General features: G+C 47.2%; 1 long non-coding RNA gene across 1 annotated transcript; it reads left to right on the forward strand.

Moving 5' to 3' along the window:
• The first annotated feature begins 1,240 nt into the window (after nt 1-1,240).
• Nucleotides 1,241-8,118, forward strand: LOC107179422. The gene is made up of 3 exons (XR_001510035.2): nt 1,241-1,282; nt 4,829-4,975; nt 8,049-8,118. It is a non-coding gene; the product is annotated as an uncharacterized LOC107179422 (long non-coding RNA).
• The last annotated feature ends 334 nt before the right edge of the window (nt 8,119-8,452 follow it).

Here is an 8,452-nt window from a genome sequence, read left to right on the forward strand (position 1 = left end):
GGTCTAAGAAGGTAAGAGAGATCAGAGGAGAATTCCTGGGCAGGTGACATCCAAATTGATTCTGGAAAGGTGAGAGACGATTGACTAGACTAGGTGGTGGCAGGGTAGAGGATTCTGGGGAGAGGGAGAAATGAGTCTGGACAGGTGATCAGGATCACATCACCAAAGGTCTGTGTCCTACAATACAGAGCTGAGTCTTTAACTTAGGAGTAATACACTGCAGGATTTCAAGTAAAAAAATAACTAATTAACTTAATTGAATAAATTGACAGTTCTGATTTTAGCCCCCATGTTTCTTCCTCAGCAGAAGGTCCAGCCACTTCTTTCTTTTGCCTGTGTCATTTGCTCTAGGCCAGCAATCCTCTCTGCCACTGTTGCACTCTGTGCCCAGCCCCAGACCCATGTGGGTCCACCCAGGTCAAGGACTGAAGGAATCCCAGGAGCTTCAGGCCCTCTGCTCCATCATGGGCCTTCAGGAACCAGGGGGAAGCAGAAAGCAGAAGAATGTTCCAATGGGTTAGGAGAGTTTCCCTCATTTAATATTTAGATTTTAAATTGAGTAACTTTTCAAGTATTTACTTGTGAAGAGCTTGTCTTCAGATTCAAGGGCAGCTAATATAAACCTGGATCTTCAGTGAGCAATGAAATCTAAACAGTCTGACCTCTCCACTCCCTCAGAAGTGGGGTCACCAGATAATGTCATTCCTGGCTGAGAAACCCCTGTGGCTTCCCATCTCGCTTGGGAGGAAGTCCAAAGTCCTGCACAGGCTGCCCTGCCTCCAAAATCAGTCTCTTCTGGGTCTTGCCATCTCCAACCACACCTGCCTATGGCTGGTGTGTTCTCCGTGGCTGCTGCCTGAGATGCTGTCCCTTCTTGGCAGTCTCTTTTTTGTTCGAGGTCTCACACCTCTATTTCATCTACTCAGAGACTGTCTCTGGCCACCTTGTCTAGAGCAGCCTGGAAGAAAGGCCCTGAGATCGGGGCACAGGTCTGTCCTTGTCCCCTTACCTCGCTTCCTATGTTTCCCCCCAAGACCCTTCTATGAGCCACTGCTCAGGTCCCCAACACTCCTTCATCTCCCTCCACAATTTGGTTGCATTCCTCTGAAGTCTGCGTGTGCCAAATGTTCTCCCAATGTTTGCTTTTCCCTCCTGTCTCTTCCTCAAGAAAAATAATCTTTCTCTGTGTCCTATCTCTCCAGGATCCAGAGTAAGGGGTAAGAAATGGGACTCTGGAGACATAAACACATGCAGCAAATCCTGAAGGACTGTGGTGAGCCAGGTACTGTCCTGGGCCCTGGTTTACTCCGGGGTTTGAATCCTAGCTTTTCAACTTACTCCCAGGGTGTCATGGTCCTAACCTCTTGGACCCTTAGGCTTCTCATCTTTAAAATGGGACTAGTAGGGGGCACCTGGGTGGCTCGGTCGGTAAGCGTCCGACTTCAGCTCAGGTCATGATCTCACGGTTCGTGAGTTTGAGCCTCGCATCGGGCTCTGTGCTGACAGCTCAGAGCCTGGAGCCTGCTTCAGATTCTGTGTCTCCCTCTCTCTCTGTTCCTCCCCCACTCACTCTGTCTCTCTCTCAAAAATAAATAAACATTAAAAAAAAATTTTTAAATGGGGCTAGTAAAGTCTACTGTGATGGTTAATTTTATGTGTGAACTTGGCTGGGCTACAGTGCCCAGATATTTGGTCAAATATTATTCTGAATGTTTCTGTGAGTGTGTTTTGCGATGAGATTAACATTTAAATTGGTGGACTTGAGTAAAGCAGATTGACCTCTGTAATGTGGGTGGGCCTCGTCCAGTCAGTTGAAGGGAGACAAAAATACTGACCTCCCCTGTGCAAGAAGGAATTCTGCCAGCAGACAGCCTGCAACATCAGCTCTTTCCCAGGTCTCCAGGCTGCCGGCCCACCCTGAAGAGTTTGGACTTGCCAGGCTTAATTACATGAGCAAATTCCTTAAAATCAGTTTCTCTATGTATAGATGCATCCTACTGGTTTTGTTTCTCTGGAGAACCCCAAACTCATACATCTACCTTGCAGGATTTTGTCACATTCATCAGCCCTAATATTTGCTCCCACTTACTGAGTGCTTACCGCGTGCCACCCGCCTTGCTAAGGGTTGACCTTACGTGATCTCGTGTAATCCTCACCACAGCCTTATGAGCTGCCATCATTATTATCCTGTGTACAGCAAGGAAATGGACACTCAGGTGGCAATCCGACTGTCAATAAAGGCTGGCGTGAGGGGGGCTTGAGAGGGGAGCTCATAGAGGAGAGAGAGATGTGCGTGACCAATTACCTGGACTTTATACAGCCTCATTTCGAACCTGTCCACTTAAACATCTTTTCACTGATAAGCTCATACACTGAAACAAGCCGCCCACATGGCCTGCTTCCAGCCAAGCAGAAGGCGAGAGAGATGTAGCTCGCAGGGTGCTGTGGCTCACAGAGCGGCTGCCAGAGAAAGGCTGCCCAGCCGTCACCACAGGGTTTACCCTGTCTGCCCTGACTTTGCTGTCGCTTCACTTGGCCTGCTCTGGGAAGCAAGAGCCCCCCACTGAGAGGCTGTAAGTCCTTCTGGAATGGTTCTCCTGGTTTGCCATGCTAGATGTTTCCCCAGAAAATTCCCTTTATCCATGGACAAACTTTTTTTTTTTAATTGGAAAGGGAAGGACAAATAAAGGTTTTCAAAAAAATGAGAAAAGTCTTTCGAGGCAGATAAATGTGCACTTTTCTTCCACGCGAATTAGAATGGATTCTACAAAAGCATGTTCCATTTACTATACTCCTTTTAGCATTTTGTTAGGAGCTTTGCCTGCCCGTGTTTTATTTTTTCACGTTCCCATAATGCTGTGAAATGGATATTGCTTGACAGATGATGGCATAGTGGCTCGAGGGACACAGGGACTTGCCCACATTCACATAGTCACACAGTTACTCCAGCTTTGCTCTGGTGAAGGAGCCTCACCACGGGTGATGACCTGGCAGCTATGGGGAGACCTGGTGATTCTGATAATCCTTGGCTTCTGCTGGGAAGAATGCCTAAGGGGAATGCCTGAGAATAATGGGATCTGTTTGCTTTCTTTTTTTTTTTAATTTCTTAAGTTTATTTATTTTGAGAGAGAAAGCCCATGAGACGTGTAGGGGCAGAGAGAGGAGGGAGAGAGAGAATCCCAAGCAGGCTCCACACTGTCAGCACAGAGCCCAACACGGGGCTCGAACTCACCAACCATGAGATCATGATGACCTGAGCCAAAATCACGAGTCAGATGCTCAACTGACTGAGCCACCCAGCACACGCACTTACTCTAGGTATCAACGTATTCTAAATGCTAGACATAAGACATAGTTCTTGTCTGGCCAAACACTGGGTTGACATTGTGCAGATGGTAAAACATCATAAATGCCAAATTCAGCAAAAATTTCCCTGATGGATCTTTCTCTTTGTCCTAAAAACTGAGAACACTGGTTTTTGCTAAGAAGTGTCCTTATTACTACAGTGTTCTTTCTGTTTGGCTGACGTTTGTTTTCTTATTCTTGTTAATCCTTTCCAAAATCCATGCCTTCTCAAACCAGTTAGACCACGAATTCCTTGAAACCAGAGGTTACGCACTTACAAGTAGCTCAATAAATATGCTCTGACTTCCTACAAATCATTTATGACACCCAGTAATTTCCCTATAGAATCAAAATTGTGTACTTTCGCAAGCCATCAATTTTATTTTTAAGCAGTAAAGTTCATGCTCTCACTTCTCCTATCATGTTTTTTCTCCTGGATCTAAATCATACTGTGAATCCATGTGTGTACCCTGATAATGTATGATATAACTCGCAGTGCAGCTCTTTAAGCCTCCTTTTCCTGCAAACCTAGGGAAATCAGAAATGTTTGCCAGGGACACATTAGCTTTAAGAACTTGTTTCCGAACTGTATTTGCATATTCATGCCCCCTCGGTCTCTGTGCCTCTCTCTCCTCTCTCCTGGCTTCTCTTGCATTCCCACAGATCGCAGTGTGATTTTTGCCAAATTCATACAGTAACTTCTGGGCTGTGAGCAAAGGCTAGGGGACTATGAGAAAGGTCATTGCTCCCTGCCTATTGTTCCTTGGCGTTCCCAGGCCCCAGCCATGTTCTTGTTTAAACACAAGACTTGTTAAATACTTCCTAAAACTAGGTGTTTGGGGAAGGAGAAGGAAAAGGCATAGGAACTAAACCAGCTGCCAGTCTGGTGACCCTAGTACAGAACCTACACAGGGCCAGGCATGAAGGAGGGGACAAGGCAGGGGTGCAATGTAAGTGAAAATGCCCCTTTATTCTCTGGGCTGTGGGAACCCATGCCCGTCCTTCCTCACCTGGGCAGCCCTCCAGCCTTGTTTGACCTTGGAGCTGTACCTGCAGGGCAAAAGAGAAGCCATGTGTTTCCCTAAGCAGTTCTTGGTAGTCTGCCAGGAGGCCCGGCGCTCTGCTGGCATCGCTGGCGATTCGGACAGGCTCCTCACTGCTTGCTTTCCGGTTAAGGCTGGCCTGGCCCCAGAAGGAGGCCCTGAGAGAAGTTCCTTGGAGGGGACCTCTGGAGGCAGGTGTGGGTGGGGGGCCCTTCTCCTCTTTCCTGAGATGGCACTGGCGAGGCGTGTAACCACCCCACCACCCCACCATCCAATCGCGTTTCTCAAATCTTGAGTGGGTCACACTCTCAAGAAAGGATGGCTCCGCCCCCCCTTACCCCCCAAGGCTGGCACAACAGACAGATCACCTGCACGAATATCTCTCTCCACCTAGCCTGGCACCTGGTCTAAACTTCACACCACCATGTTCTTTCCGGCAGGTCCAGAAAACCCTGTGAGGATGAACAAGTGTCACTTGAGAGCGCACGATGCAAGCAGTGCACCGATTGGCCGCTGAGACTGTCCAGTGTGCGGATGCCTCCCAGAAGATAGCAGGGCTTTGAGAAGCAGGAAGGAACCCAGCAGGGGTAAGTCTGAATGCACAGGCGAGTCAGAAAAATCCGCAGCACCGGCTTCTCAATAGACATGGGTGCCAGTAAAATAGGGGAGGAAAAGGTTGTGAGGCAGGACCAAGCTGGCCCTTAGCCCAGAGGAGTAGCAGGGCCTGAGGGCTCTGGCTGAAGAAGGGTCCATGCCCCATTTGCAGGGGAAGTCATTGACCACTCCCAGCCCTTGCTGCGGGCCTGAGAATGGGGGCCCCAGTGGCCAGGTTTTGGTGTTTTTGTTTTTGTGTTTTAGGAGAAGGGAGAAACCACAACCAGCTTGTTTTTACATATTGGCAACTAATTTAGTATTTAGAAACACTGCATAGTCCCGCCCAGTATACACTAATTAAAACATTTGTGTGCCTGGTTTGGCTTCTAGGAAACAGTGAAGGAGGAGACCACCCAGGGTCATACTGCCTCTAGGGGCAGCCGAGACCCTGTTCCTTCCAGCTCTAAAGCAGAACATAAAATGATGTAATAGGAGGCCCTTAACAATCGATCAAACCCATTTAAGCCAAGAGCCAAGTGTAATTCTGTCCACCTCTTTACACCTCAGATCCATATCTTGACCCTGGGAAAAAAATAGTTCAATCCATTCTTTTTCTTTTTCTTCCTCTTCCAAGCTCGGAAAAAAAAAAAAAAAAAAAAAGGCAAAAAGCTAACATGTAAAGCTTCACCAGGATTATTTCTTTGGCGAGGTGGCACTTACTTCTAGAGGAGACCTTTGTCTCCTAGTCATTAGTCAGCAGTGTTCAGGTGAATCCCCAAGCCAGCAACATTTAGAACTTGGACAAAAAGCCATGAAGCCCTGAATGACCTTGGGCAAGGTTCTTGGTCTATCTAATTCCCTTCTTTTGCTCACTAAGAGAACCTATTGTTATGGGGGGAAACACAAAACCAAGAATAACTAATCATCTTCCAGACATGTGTGCCTCAGTTTGTTCCTCCATAAACTAGTGGAACGGGTCCAAGGCCTTTGGAGGCCAAGGGTCTCTAATAGCCCTCTACCTAGAACACTTCCCCCTGTGAACTCAGGAATGCCCTCCAGCGAGAGTGTGAAATGCATGACGTTTCAATTCTTTGAGCTTCTTCCCACTCCCCCTACCTCTGGTTACCTGGTGCCCTGGCTGAAGTCTGGATGCCCCAGGGACACTTAAATGAATAAAAAGCCTGGTTGTTTCACGTAGTGATGTAGCAAGATATACAAATACAAACACCAAAAGATCGAGACTACAATGTGCATATGAATATCCCTTGGACCCAAAAGCACATGAAGAACTTGTGCTCCCTGTTTTAAAGGTTCAGAATGTCCTCATCACTCATTTTAGAAATCACATTCAGGACTTTCATGCTGAATGCCATTAAGTGGGTAGTGTTTGGAACTATCTGCTCATCCTAACTTGGAAGCAAGTTTATTTACTCAGCATAAAAGGAAGTATTTGAACTCACAGAGTGTGATTCTCTGCAACTTTTAAAAGTAGCAAGACTGGACAGGCAACTTTTAGGACAGTAAGACATATTTCTCTGTTCTGAATACCACCTTGCTACCTTAACTAGGCAATTGTAGCTGGGCAGACGTTCAATGTGAAAAAGGACATGAGTTTTAGTAAATACAGGTAATATACTTAGATGATACTAATGGGCTCTGATTTCTAGGATTCCATTCTTTTGCCTTCTTCATTCAGTTAGTTTTGAACCATTCTCTTGTGAAACTAAACGTTTGAACCATTCTTTTGTGAAACTAAACGTGTGAACAACGTTTTTGAGACTATCACATTATCACCTAGGTGAATAGAATGACCTTCCCATCCCACCATTAATACTTGCCGAAGACCTTATTTGAACCCAGCTGGCCTTTTCAAATGACAGATTTGTGTAAAAATTAGGCTAGGAGCAAAATGGACCTGAAGTTGCCATAGTGCATGGGATATGGTTTATATTCCCTTCTCCCCTCCTCCACGTATAGCTCAGTATCCCTCATAAAGGAGGCATCAGAAAAATTATGGAATATGCAGAAGAACTGAACCAGAGAAAAGGCCAGCAACTGCTGAAGTAGATGGTGTGTGAGAATGAGAAGGGAACAGGAGGCAGGCTGAGCCCCAGCTGTCCCAGCTCTGGGCAGAGGGCACCTCACCAGGCTTCAGTGGTGCTAGAGATCCTCTCTCAGATACTTTCTCCAGGGCACAGTTTCACCCTGGTCCCAGCTCAGCTCTCCCGCTTCTGTGCTAAGAAGCCAATCTAGGGGCGCCTGGGTGGCGCAGTCGGTTAAGCATCCGACTTCAGCCAGGTCACGATCTCGCGGTCCGTGAGTTCGAGCCCCGCGTCAGGCTCTGGGCTGATGGCTCGGAGCCTGGAGCCTGTTTCCGATTCTGTGTCTCCCTCTCTCTCTGCCCCTCCCCCGTTCATGCTCTGTCTCTCTCTGTCCCAAAAATAAATAAAAAAAAAAAAAAACGTTGAGGAAAAAAAAAAAAAAAAAAAAAGAAGCCAATCTATTCTCCTCAGGCCCCTCCTGGCTTCTTTCTCTCCCCCACGTGATCATTTTGCTCACCTCCTCTGGATTCTCGCCTAACGCTTACAGCCTTGCTTAATCATTTAGTAGCTGCCAGTAAGGAAGGACACGGCACAGGGAATTTCATTGAAGCTGTGTTCTTCTAAGCCATTGAGTGGAAACAAGCATCACACTCTGCCCCAGACAGTGTTTTGTTGATGCTACACTTGGTTCAAAGCCTCCCATGACTTCCTAGGATGTTTCTTTTTCTATTCTTAGGCATAACTCGCCATTCTTCTACCTTTACGCAGCTTGTGTTTCCCCTGGCCCTTCTCTTTTGCCCTGGCCTCTAGACCAGGAGTGGAGTGATTAGAATGTGCTCGTGTAACTTTTACCCCTCATTGTGGTTCCTGGAGCTGGAGCCTCTCCAGTACGACTCCCTGCTTCTTCAGGGTTTTTCTCTTGCTGGAGTCCTCCTCGCCCTGTAGTCTTATCCACAATGGGCAGCTCCTGGGAAGGACACGTCCATCATCTCATCTGCTTTGTTTTTCTTCCTCTTTCGGGAAGTTGAACAGCGTGGCTGGCTGGAACGGACAACCTTGCACTGAAAGCACCTAAGTGAAGGGGTGCCTGGGTGGCTCAGTCAGTTGAGAGTCTGACTTCAGCTCGGATCATGATCTCACGGCTCGTGAGTTCAAGCCCCGTGCCAGGCTCTGTGCTGACAGCCTGGAGCCTGGAGCCTGCTTTGGATTCTGCGTCACCCTCTCTCTCTGCCCCTAACCTACTTGCATTACATCTCTCTCGAAAGTAAATAAACATTAAAAAAAAAAAAAAAGCACGTAAGGGACTCCAAGATGTTTTTCCTTCTCAGAAATGTCACAGTTACCCCTCTTTCTGGATTTCATTCTATTGTTACATATAATTCTGCCATGTTGCTGCTCTGTTCTTTTCTAGGTGGGGGAGGTATTGCA

Source organism: Panthera tigris, chromosome A1 (genome assembly GCF_018350195.1).
Source record: "Panthera tigris isolate Pti1 chromosome A1, P.tigris_Pti1_mat1.1, whole genome shotgun sequence".
In the NCBI taxonomy this organism is placed as follows: domain Eukaryota; kingdom Metazoa; phylum Chordata; class Mammalia; order Carnivora; family Felidae; genus Panthera; species Panthera tigris.